The sequence below is a fragment of the Mytilus californianus genome, unplaced genomic scaffold (assembly GCF_021869535.1).
Source record: "Mytilus californianus isolate M0D057914Y unplaced genomic scaffold, xbMytCali1.0.p SCAF_4, whole genome shotgun sequence".
In the NCBI taxonomy this organism is placed as follows: Eukaryota; Metazoa; Mollusca; class Bivalvia; order Mytilida; family Mytilidae; genus Mytilus; species Mytilus californianus.
This window is the reverse complement of record NW_026262690.1, coordinates 34,323,859-34,337,747: the sequence shown is the minus strand read 5'-3', so window position 1 is coordinate 34,337,747 and position 13,889 is coordinate 34,323,859. Positions and strand designations below refer to the sequence as shown.

General features: G+C 32.5%; 1 long non-coding RNA gene across 1 annotated transcript; it reads right to left on the bottom strand.

Annotated features, from left to right (window-relative positions):
* Nucleotides 1–2,859: 2,859 nt before the first annotated feature.
* On the bottom strand, nucleotides 2,860–8,882 carry LOC127737958 (uncharacterized). Its single transcript, XR_007999891.1, has 2 exons — nucleotides 7,955–8,882; nucleotides 2,860–3,916 (listed from the first exon to the last, which is right to left on the bottom strand). It is a non-coding gene; the product is annotated as an uncharacterized LOC127737958 (long non-coding RNA).
* Between the last annotated feature and the right edge of the window lie 5,007 nt (nucleotides 8,883–13,889).

Genomic DNA, 13,889 nt, shown 5'->3' with positions numbered 1-13,889 from the left:
AATCATTGATGCAAATTCAATTCATTGTCCTATAAACTATCATTTTTTTATATTGGTCTGTACGAGAGGATGACATTCAAAAAATTGTCTCCCTCGTATTAACCAATCCTAATTTTTTGAATGCCATCCTCTCGTGCAGACCAATATAAAAAAATGATAGTTTATAGGACAATGAATTGAATTTGCATCAATGATTTTAAAGATGGAATCCATTAGTAGTTTCCATGTGGGAAACTATCAGACCAATCTATTTGATGTCTGAGGGTTTTAGCTGTTGTTCCCCCAATGGTAGTTTATTTCCGAGATGCTTTATTGTAGGATTTTCGGCTTTCCTCTACCAGGAATACAGCTGGGCATTTAGCGGTGTCGGTTTTGGAATCCAAGTATGTCCTTTCCGGTTTCTCGTTCGTTGCCTTGGCATTTGTGCGGTATCCGGGGTGACCTTATCCTTTATTTTGTTTATAATTGTTTTTATATTTTGAATTTTTATATGATACTCGTTTTTATTGTTTGTTCTTATGTTCTACTGTTACACCATAGTTTCAGGTTAGGGGAGGGTTTGCGCCTTCAAACATGTTTAACCCCGCCACATTCTATATGATCCTATATGTGTCTGTCCAAAGCTCGGTCCAAAGCCTGTCATTAGTTGATTATTGAGCAGTTGAGTGTTATTGAGTGCATGGTTGTCGTTTTTGCTCATATGGTTGTCGTTGGTACATGTCTGTCATATATGTTTTTTTGTTAAAAATTGTTTTGTTATAAATTAGGCCATTAGTTTTCTCAATTGAATAGTTTCATATTTTCATGTCTATTCTTTTTATAGCCGACTATACGGTATGGGTTTTTCTCATTGTTGAAGACACTACGATTGCCTATAATTGTTTACATCCACTTCATTTGAACTTTGGTGGATAGTTGTCTCATTGATAATATCTCCTTATTTTTATATTAAAGAAATATTTTCAAACATTGAATAAAAAACAAAAATGGCAGAAGGAGGTGCTCCAAACGGTCCGAAGAAAACAAGGGACGATTTTTCTTTCCCTATTGTTAATTTTCCATCTTTTGACGGTGATGTTCCTTTGGCACCGTCTTGCTAACTCGTTCGCTATGTCCTTGTCTGTAGTGACGTTTTAGACTTCAATGAACGTAATCTATGTATTACTGGTAAATTATTAGGTCAAGGATTTCGTTACCACAAATTACTTAAAACCTTTACTAAATTTTTCCATAGATACACAGATTTGGTTTGCAAGTTTAGTTGTACCTGTAGAAACTTCAAACAGAATAGCACAACCTAATGTTTACGGTGATGTTGAGTGAGGGTTGTAATGGGGTACCTTCATGACGAATAACGGTAAAAAATCTTGCCAAATGACGATAACGGTAATTTTTAATGCATGACGATAAAATGTACATTTTCTGTATGACGATAAAAAAACGACTGATTTTGACGAATCACGATAAATTCTTTCCAAAAATAAAACGGTAACGGAGGATTATATGAGACCTGTGACGAATCACGATAAGGATATTTTGACAAATCACGATTTTTGACGTTAAAGGTAGCCGAAAATGACCGTTTGACGGTAAAATGCATTCTTACCCTCTTGTTTACCGAGCCTGAAAATTTAGATACGATCCGGGTAAACTTATCAGGACTTATCACTATTTTAAATAAACTTATTCTAAAAGGTTACCAATTCCACACTGTAATTATTATACCTTTAATATTGTTTTTATTGGTATAAATATTGATTTTGTTATCAGTAAATTAAAAACCATACTAAATATTATTGTTATACACTGTGCACTTTCACGGTACTAGAATCTGTCAATACCTATATTTTGGCATTGCAAAAGGTCATATGTTTCTCTGACTGTTACTGACGTCTTTACACTAAATCCATTGGATGTTGGATGTGTACTGACTGATATATTAGTCTTAGATACATGATAGTTTTTATTAGATGTTATTGACTTTGAACTAGCTGTCAGTATCTGCGAGTACCCTCAGATCTGTACTTTGTGTCTTTTTTGTTGTTAGGGATGTATAAATACCCTGCCACGTCCGGTTTGTGTATTTGTTAGTAGTTTTTTTCTTGTTGCTTTGTATCGATCTGATGGGTTAAGACTTTTTCAACTGATTTGCAGATTTTTTTCTTATGTTGTGCTGTAACTCCACTGTCCCAGGTTAGGGGAGGGTTGATCGCTCTCAGACATGTTCAACCCCGCCACATTCTTTATGTGCCTGTCCCAAGTCAGGAACCTGTAGTTTAGTGGTTGACGTTGGTTCGTGTCAGGCTGACATTTTCCGATTTTGTAATCACGGACAATCCTACTTTCGTCTAGGAAATCCAATGGATTTGTTCGATCTCGGAAAATCCTTATGGATATGCTATTTTGCTCTCTTGAACGCGCAAACAAGAACATTGCAAGCGCCATTTATCAACCGAGAGAGAGATAGGGGTGCCCCTGACCACTCTTAGAAATTTCTGTTAAGTTTTCAGTAAAAAAAAATGCTGATACACTTAAAATTTGTTAAGAGTAATCAAAGACGATCTTAAGTTGATTATCGACGTTTGAGATACCCAGTCGTTAAGATTAAAACTAAGAGAGCGTTCCAAGAAGGACAACGAGTACTCTTAGGGTTGCGAGTGAAACATGAATTTTAAGGGCTGTCAATCATTTTAAGATTACTTCGAGATACAATCTTAGCAGATAAGATGATCTTAAGCACTAAGATTGCTTCATGATACTGGCCCCAGTGGCTTACGCCTTTTTGGCATTTGAATAATTTTCTAACAGGACAACCCACCCACTGTAATATTTATTCAAAGAAAACACAGTAAACGTGAAGAAAATGTGCTCTAACCAAGCATAGTCGAATAATTTATTTGCAAGTGAAAAATACAAAAATGGTTCATGTACAGTATGAATGGATGAGTATATACAGATCGGATGTTGATAAGCTATTACTTACAGTTATATACTAATATAAATCTATTACTTGTTTATTTTTGTACACTTGATAGTTTGTTTTTTTTTTCTCATAAAAGGGAATTACATAGTAACAGTTTAAATAAACAATAATTGAAACCTTACTTTTAAATTCAACGATCAAAAATCCTTACTTGTGAGGTGCATAAGAAAACTAATATATCAAGTACAGAATAAATACGTTTAATTTAACCACAATAGGAAATTTCAATAATATAAGACAGAACATATGGAAAACTCACCAACACAGATTTATCTTGCTATACAGCTATAAATAAAATATATTTTAACATTAATACACTAACATATTCTATTACAGACAACATGGTATCACTTTAATATGACAACTCATCATACATTGTCATAAAGACTCTAAAGGCACTATTTCGCACTAACAAATAAATTAAATATATATATATACAAATATAGTTTTATATGTATACAATTGAAAGACTGAGAGTATTTACGAGTTTGACAGCATTACGAGAAATGCATTTTGTTCTTGTTATGTAAATTATAAACACAAAACATGTTTTCATGATATTGTCTCTATCTGTATGAAAATGTAACTCTCTATGCCCTAATAAAACGGATATCAGAGATGACCTTCCAATTTCTCTCTGAAATTTAACTTCTGGTCCGTCCAGTTGGCATGTTCTGTCGCCGGTCATAGTCTTTGTTATTTACTGTGGCCCATTTATTGTGTTGTGTTTTGTTATTTACAGGCTTGTACCTCGTATTGCCAGTGGAAACATGGAAATATGTGAATTCCGCAGTGTTAAAGACTGACTGTATAGGTTTCTTTTCCGTTTTTCTGCTAAAGGATTCGTACACTGGCATAAAGTAGGACAATTGACGATGTGTCTGACCTTGAATTGTCCTTTGTAGAATTTTTGTTAAGCCCATGATGTATTACCTGAAAAGAAAACGTATAACCTCGTTATGATATCGTATCACAAGAAGTTATTCCATTCAGGAGCAATAGGAATGGGCGGTATGAAACATAAGAACCCATTACTGAATAAAATGCTCCCTGGCCACAGCTTAATACGACCGCAGAGGTCGAAAACCCTGAACAGTTGGGGCAAGTATGAACACTACATTCAAGCTTGATACAGATCTGAATTTGGATTGTGATTAAATATTTGACAAAGCATAGGTTTCTGACACAGAATGAATGTGGTCAAAGAACTGAAAAATTTGAAATTGGACTTTTACCAATTATGGTCCAATATCCAAGAATTTAATTTAAGTTTTTTAAGGGGTTCGCTTCAAACAAAATATATATATATAGCATTCTGAAAATTAGTTAATACAGAATAACAAACAAACCTACCACGAAGTTCTTCAAAAAATTTACCCAAAAAAATGAAAAAAAAAAATTTCAAAATATCATTCCTCATTAATACAATGTCTTTAAAAAGTCAATAAAATTAACCTGTAATTATTTTTCAAAATATCTAATAATGAACAGTAATCTATATTTATACATAATTTCTTCTCTAAATTTAGATTTGATGCTATATCTATTTTTAACTATGACTCTTCTTACAATTTATATTAATTGTGTAATACAGCTCTGAATTTGGATTGTGATTAAATATTTAACATATCATAGTTTCTGACACAGAATGAAGGTGGTCCAAGGACTTAAAAATTTGAAATTGGACATTTACCTATTATGGTCCAATATCCAAAATCTAAATACATGGTTAGAATCAGCTTATCAAAGAACCATAAGAATTCAATTTAAACTTTGGACCCTGTGAAACCTCAATGTGGATCAATTTGATAACTAGGCCCAAAATCTAAAATCGAAATACACGGCATATCAAAGAACTCCATATATTCATTTTTGTGTTGAAATCAAACAAAATTTTAATTTTGGACCAACTTGAAAACTGGGCCCAAAATCAAAACTAAATACATGTTTAGATACAGCACATCAAAGAACACCTAGAATTCATTTTTTGTTAAAATCGAACTAAGTTTAATTTTGGAGCCTTTGGACCTTAATGTAGACCAATTTGACGGTTAGATTCGGCATATCAAAGAACCCAAATAATTCAATTTTTTTTTTAATCAAACAAAGTTTAATTTGAACCTCAATGTGGATCAATTTGATAACGAGGCCCAAAATCTAAAATCGAAATCATGACACGGCATATCAAAGAACTCTATATATTCAATGTTTGATGAAACCAAACAAATTTTAATTTTGGACCCTTTGGACCTCAATGTAGACCACTTCAAAAACGGGGCTCAAAATACAAAATCTAAATACACGGTTAGATTCAGCATATTAAGAACCCCAAGAATTCAAGACTTTGAATGAAACTACATTGAAATTGGTCAAGAAATAAGCTATTTATACAAAGTATTAGAAATTATTTTTTTTTTGCCTTTTTTTCCTAATCGGTTAGGGCCATTACCCCCCAAATCAATCCCAACCTTCCTTTTTTTGTGTTTTTGATATGGAACCTTGTGGTACAATTTCATAGAGATCCATAGAATTATACACAAGTTATTGCCCGGGAACCAAAAAATCCTAGTTTGTTTGCCGCTTTTTGGCCTCTAATTCCTAAACGGTTTGGGCCATAAACCCCAAAACCAATCTCAACCTTCCTTTTGAGGTATGAAACCTTGTGGTACAATTTCATAGAGATCCATACACTTAAATACATAAGTAATTGTCCTGAAACATGAACAATGCTTGTTTTGGCCCCTAATTCCTAAACAGTTAGGACAATAACCCCAAAATCAACCCAAACCTTCCTTTTGTGGTATGGAACCGAGTGCTACAATTTCATAGATATCAATTCACTTATTCTCAAGTTATTGTCTGGAAACCAAATGCCATCGGACGACGATGACGGCGACGCTGACAATTTCATAACATTGTACGACTGCAAATCGTATAAATAAATAAATAAATAATCTTTATTTCAAGAGGATAATCCCAGTAGTTAAAACTAATCTTCCTGGGAGTCCTCAAAATAATAATAACATATACATAACGTACATACAATATTATAATGATATATACACAATATACAATTTTATATAGATATCAATGAAAAAGCATATTAATCTGCCTTCTTCATGAAAAATTTGTAACATTTTGTTTTAAAAAATACAAGTGTATTACTCATCTTTTATTATTTCATTTGGTAAACTGTTCCATATTTGTGAATCAGAATATATAAAAGTTTTCTTCAATAAACAGCTGCGCCATGAGCGCATGATACGCCCGTCGTCTTGTGTGTGAATTTAAAAAAAAAAAAATCAATATCTCTAAAATAAAATTTTGAATCAAAACCAAAAAGTATACAGATCTTTAGATCAATATAACTAAGTAGTGTGTAAAATTTTAAGCAATAATCATAAATCGTTTTTGAGATACAGCGCGACATGTGAAAAAAACCCTCCCCCGTTTTTTACAAAATACTCAATAACTCAAAAATAAAATTTTGAATCATCACCAAAAAGTATACAGATCTTAAAAGATTAATATAACTAAGAAGTGTGTAAAGTTTTAAGCAATAATCATAAATTGTTTTTGAGATACGGCGCGACATGTGAAAAAAAAACACACACCTGTTTTAGTTACTAAGTCCCGTAACTCAAAAAGTTTTAATCTTATTTTCACCAAAAAGTATACAGATCCTTTGACCATCATAAGAAACAACTATGTTATGTTTCATGAAATTTGGATAAGTCGTTCTCAAGTTACGGTGCGACATGTTTACGCCGGACAAACAGACGACATTTGTATACCATAATACGTCCCGTCAAAATTTTTACGGGCGTATAAAAAATTTGTTTTTGGTTTCGGAAGTTTCAATAATTTTGTCATAAGCTGAACGTAAATTATAATTATCAATAAAATGAAAGATTTCTCGTAAATAGTTAGGAACTATGTCCATAAATGATTTAAATACAAGTATTGCCTTTTGATATTGAGTTCGTTTTTCCAAATTCAACCAATTTAAACTATTAAATAATAAACTGGAGGATGTCATTATGCCAGCTTCTACTATAGTTCATAGTAGATTTCTTTAATAACTGATTAAGTTTATTTATTCCATTTTTATTACAACTACCCCACATATTGTATCAATTATCAAACAATGGCAGAATATAAGCATTAAAGTAAATAATACGTATATGCATAGGTAACTACTTTCGTATCATTTGTAATAAGTTGATTCTATTTGATATGATTTGCTCATTCCAATTTAGGTTATTGTTGATGTATAAACTAAGAAGTTTTTCACAAGTGGGTATACGGCGATAATTAGACCTTACCGAGTCAACAAAGTAAATTTATTTAAAAATGCTACCAAACTATGGAAAATTGCTTGTATGGTCAATTTGCACCAGCTATTTTAAAATCACAAGAGAGAGACAATATAAATCAGCTTTCATTTTCTATTTTAAGACATTTTTTTCATTTCCATAAAAACCCTTTACATCTTGTAAACCTGTCAAAAGAGAGAGAGACTTAGATGTGCGTTAGACAGCACACCAACTATTTTTTTTTTAAATATCAACATCTAAGTGCCAACGGTCTTTTATATTGGTACATATAGACTATTTTGTTTTATATCAGTTTCCTCATAATAAAAATAATAATTTGGTTAAAGTATTTTCAAAGAGCTGTAAGAGCTTTGGAAGTTATGCCCACCCTCAGAGTGCCCACCAAAGAGGTCGAAATCAATGAAATGAACAGACAATGGTGCCTGCTTGCACGGAGCTTGGTGAATAACGTTCTTTAATTGGAATAAAAACCACCAAAAACTTGCGCATATTTCAACCTAAAATTTACAACTTTCTTCTTTAAATAATTGTTCTATTTCTTTGGTCGCCCTATCTATATAAATAATCTATATTTCAAAATGTACATTTCAGTTAAATAAGGCTATTTTATTCAAAAAAGGATTCAACAACTTACTTGCACTTGGCTTCTTTTAAATATATGATCCTTGTTGAAACTTAATAATATCGTATCCTGCTATTAATACTGGCCGATTTATATTCTAAATTTAAAACTTTGTCAATCGGTCAAATTTCAATAACCCTGACATACAAAGATAATCTATGGACGAAATCCAAAATTTAGAACAATCTTACTGACGTCATATATAAATATACATTCATGGAAATTTCAATGTTATACGGGAATTTTAAATTACTGTATTGAAAAGAAAGTATAGATTGTAAACAGAATATGTTCCCAGATTATATTCTCATTTAATCAGGTCCAGGAAGTTATATTAAAAGTTCGAATGCTTCATATTTCATTTAAAGTAAACAAACAATTGTGATTTGATTTATGTCTATTCTTTTGTGGAAAGATATATTGATTCAGACGGGTAATGTAAATGTCAATTTTAATTTTAAAAAACCAGTTTGACTTGAAAAAAGGATAATAAACGTGACACAGATGGTGCCCCCGCGGCAAGTTTGAATTTAGTGCATCTAACATTAGACCTAGTATACAGAGATGATTTGAAATAGTTCAAAGAAACATGTGATGCCCCGCGATAGTTTTTTTTTCTTTCTATGATGTATAGGACAATTTATTGTTGTTCTTCCAAATCATATATCAAGTGTTGCTTATAGTTAACAATAAACAAAAATGTAAATATTGATAATGCAAAAATGCACATTGACTTGTTAGTACCATATATTATGTTCTACAGATACAATTATTCAGTTCAATAGTAAATGCAGGACCAATGTAAACACATTTTTGGAATTTATCAAAATCCTGATAATATAAAAGAGCTTTACAATGTTCAAAAAGGCTTCCTGATATACAGGTTCTAACAGTAAACTTAAAACACGAAGGAGGAATTAGAAAGACAAACCATGGTCAATACATGCAGTCACAAAGAAATTACTAAGTCCACCACTGTCATTTGCAGAAAGTTTAATGAAAACCAAAGTTCGTTTACTTGTAATATGCACAACCTTAGTATATGCACTAACACTCTACATATATAAAAATCTAGCTGAAAGACTGTATTTGGAGATAAACAGACAGTCCGTGCATCTTATGTACAACAGACGGACAGGGGCTAAACAATATGCCCCTTCTTTTCGTCGTGGGGCGTAAAAATGCTTTGCTTGAATATTTTTTTAGAAACAATGTACGTCATGACGACACTATTTATTATTTCATTTCACTCTAATATTCGCTGTTCAAACAATTCGGCTCTTCCGACTATTGGGCATCCAGATTAATAGACAACACCCAGGCAACACATGTGGTAAAAGTTAATGAAACATCTACTCAAATACTTATTTCAACATTTACGATCTTCAACGTTGACCAATATCAAATAGCTTTAACTCACACAGAGTGTTTAAAAGTTGTTAATACATTTGACTTCGACGATGGAAGAATTAGTTCAGCGAAGACGACGGAGGATTGAATTGACTAGAGCTGACAGAAAGATGAGTTGGCTAGAGCCGACGGAAGAATTGATTGACTAGAGTCAAATGAAGAACGAATACAACAGAGACGACTGAAGGATATATATGTTGTATTAAAATCATGTCTTTGGCAACTCATAATTTTACTTTAACAACGTTATTATGGTAAAATTATGAACTGCCAAAGATAACAGTTTAATATAACATATACAACAGATACAAAAAAAAAACGGTTAAAAGAATTAATACAAAAGAGACGAAGGCATATAGAACACAACAGAAAAGGTTGAATAATGAATAGAACAGAGACTACTGGATGAGAAATAAATACAACAGAGACCACTTCATGAGAAAGGAATACATCAGAAACCATTGCACGAGAAAGGAATACAGCAGAAACCATTGTATGATAAAGGAACACAATAGAAACCATTGCATGATAAATTAATACAGCGGAGACCATTGCATAAGAAACGAATACAGCAGCGACCACTGCATAAGAAATGAATACAACAGAAACCATTGCATGAGAAATTAATACAGCAGAGACCATTGCACGAGAAAGGAATACAACAGAAACCATTGCATGAGAAATGAATACAGCAGAGACCACTGCATGAGAAATTAATACAAAAGAGACCATTGCATGAGAAAGGAATACAACAGAAACCATTGCATGAGAAATGAATACAGCAGAGACCACTGCTTGAGAAATGAATACAACTGAGACCACTGCATGAGAAATGAATACAGCAGAAACCATTGCATGAGAAAGGAATACAATAGAAACCATTGCATGATAAATTAATACAGCGGAGACCATTGCATAAGAAACGAATACAGCAGCGACCACTGCATAAGAAATGAATACAACAGAAACCATTGCATGAGAAATTAATACAGCAGAGACCATTGCATGAGAAAGGAATACAACAGAAACCATTGCATGAGAAATGAATACAGCAGAGACCATTGCTTGAGAAATGAATACAACTGAGACCACTGCATGAGAAATGAATACAGCAGAAACCATTGCATGATAAATTAATACAGCGGAGACCATTGCATAAGAAACGAATACAGCAGCGACCACTGCATAAGAAATGAATACAACAGAAACCATTGCATGAGAAATTAATACAGCAGAGACCATTGCATGAGAAAGGAATACAACAGAAACCATTGCATGAGAAATGAATACAGCAGAGACCACTGCATGAGAAATTAATACAACAGAGACCATTGCATGAGAAAGGAATACAACAGAAACCATTGCATGAGAAATGAATACAGCAGAGACCACTGCTTGAGAAATGAATGCAACTGAGACCACTGCATGAGAAATGAATACAGCAGAAACCATTGCATGAGAAAAGAAGACAACAGAAATCATTGCATGAGAAATGAATACAGCAGATACGGACTGAAGAATGAACCCAACAGAGACGGACTGAAGTATGAATAAAATATCGTGTTTCGGCAAAGAGATCACAAGTTTTCAAACTTAATAAAAAAATCTCAGTATTGTTCTGTCCTTAGTTTTTCCTTGTAACAAATATTTGTCTAGTAGCACCACCATTCTGCTTCTACTAAAGACCAAAACTAGCAAATATGTATTCAGATGTGTGGTATGAAATGTTAAACAGAGGTAGAGCCTGGATTTATTTCAAACTAGGGCCATATTAAAAAGTATTTTCATCTTTAATAAAATGCTAGTATACAGTATTGCATCTCCAGCACTTCGAGGTTCTGATAATAGTATGGCTTATTTCTAACTAGATCATTAAATTATAAACGCCCGAAGATATCTCAAAACCGCAATTTTGACATATTTTAGAAAATTTTGAGTACTCATCCCAAAAATGTATCAGAAGGACATCCTTAAATAAAACCAAAATTATATTGGACCTGAAGCTTTGTATTGTCCTACAGATACAATTTTTTTAAGTACTTTTTCGTTAAAGACGCCCCTTGATGCCAAAAAAAATATACGAAACATGTTAAATTTGCTATTTGTATCGAATTACTTGCCTTTAGCAGTAACATAGTAGAAAAACTGTATGGCGCTGAATAACATTTAGATATAATAGAAATATGTAAAATCGGTTTTAAGTACATGAAATAAACTCTTTTGTATTCAAATTTCCATAGGATTTGACAAATTATAGATTTTAACCCTGTGAGTGAGACAAGGGGAAATTTGTCCTGTCTCTTTCCAGAATTAAGATAACTATAAAAGAAAATGCATTATACAACAATCTTGAAACTTACCGTTGTAAAGAGAAACATAAACACATTCAGGTCGACATACAGTACTTTTTATGTGATTTTTGGCAAGAGAGGTGAATATTTTTAGAAACAATGCTATAACAATATTGTGATGTATTTATAAATGTTATGTTAATAATGAGCTTATCTTATCGAAAACAATAGTGTTACATTCGTGTACTTTATCAGGTGTTTGCCTCTGAGATATTGATATTCCGACTTATGATTAAATTTCTTTTCCCGATACCAAGAAATATCATGTCAGATGAGAATATTACAGAATAATATAACTTAATGGAAAATTTGATTTAAACTATATCTATAAAATAACGAACAAATTTGCCGTAAAATGGCACCAAACCTCAGTCCGAAGGCTCCTTAGGACAAAGGCCCGATAGTATGAAAGTTTTATCATTAGAGGGTTTCTGAATCTCTAAACTCCAAACTAATATCAAAACTTAAAAATTTGGATGTTAAATATATTAATCGTTTATGATCATCAACTAACAAACAGAAAAAAAACGTATAGAAAAAAACTTTACCCGAGAGAGTTTTAAATTCAGTTTTAATCATAGTTATACCGAAGGACTAAGACAGTAAGCTTACTATAGTATCATCCGTAACATTGTGGTTCGGGTGCATTATTTTAATAACTAACAACAAACAAGTCAAACAAATATAAACATTAAAAGGACTAGGAAGATTTTTGCATAATAAAAACAAGATTTTAAAACATTTCTTTTTCTTGATATGTAATGGAAGGTAAAACAATTTGTATTTTCACGCATATATTCTAATCATAAGTTAAACAATATATATGTTTTGATTGCTATAGCATGTATATATAAACTAAAAGGTAATAAGAACAACACATTCATAACTGAAAACCTAACACAGTATCGAATATATAGGCATTATAAAGAAACTATCAGATCTTAAAGCAGACATGAGAATTATGTCTTACTGGACGCTTGATGACAGAATCAAAAGTATGTAAAACTGGAGACAAGACTCTTATTACATCAATGGACGATATATATGAGCTCCAAGTCTTCTTTGCAGATGATAAGAGACCCGATGAACGCCCAAATAATGGTGACAGTTAAAATTCAGAACTGATAGACAAATTATCGAACTTAATATTCATAATCAGTACACCTAAATACATATATCTTTTTTGCCGCTGATATATTTAACTGACCATGTGTGTTTGGTATAAATTTTATAACTCATGCAAATACACAACTATATATTAGTAGGAAAAATCCAACAACTGAAATCTGTTAAAGCTTAACACACCAAAACAGTTATTTGTTATAATTGGAAAATGTCAAAGAATTGCAGATTTTCCGTTTATTTTATTTTCTGATTCAAACACACCGTAATTTATTTACAAATCAATAAAGTTCTACCTTTTCGACTGAAACATTTTACCTTCATCAAACATGTCGAGCAGGGTCCCGGTAAAGTGAGAAACGGAACAGAAACGAAACAGAGCGAAACGAAACGAAACATGGCGAAACGAAACGAAGCACGACGAAACGAAACGAAACACGACGAAACGAAACGAAACATGTAAATTGAGAAACGAAACACAACGAAATGAAACAAAATCTGTATTTTGAGGAACCACCTATAGAAAATCTTCCTGACGAGATATGTGCACAGCCGAAGATACCGAATATTCCATTCAACTTTGAAAAAATTACTTGTCATTTACATTGGTATCTTCGTGCATTAGTTGCAATTAGTCAACTTGTTTTGTTAAATGTGAGGCTTAGGTGCATCACTATGCTACAGAGCCTGTTCTAACGGTTTCTTGTCACGTGCAACAATTAGGGAACATTGAAATTAGAATAGCTGTTACTGGGGATCGTCTGAATATCAGCCTCAAACAAAATTGGCCGTTCTTACCTTTGTGACTAGGATTTTTATGTACCGCCTACGGTAGTGGGGCATAATCTTTTCTGGTCTGTGCTGCCGTCCGTCAGTCCGTTCGTCCAATACTAGGTTTATTCTGTTTGTTAAGATAGATTAAATTACAATGGAGTTGTGTTCATGTCAACTTGAAACTATACACATGTTCATTATGAAATGTTCTTTTTGAAATGTATGTCAAATTAGGAATTTGAACCATAATTTGCGATTCAATGAACATGAAAATTTGATATTTTAAGCGA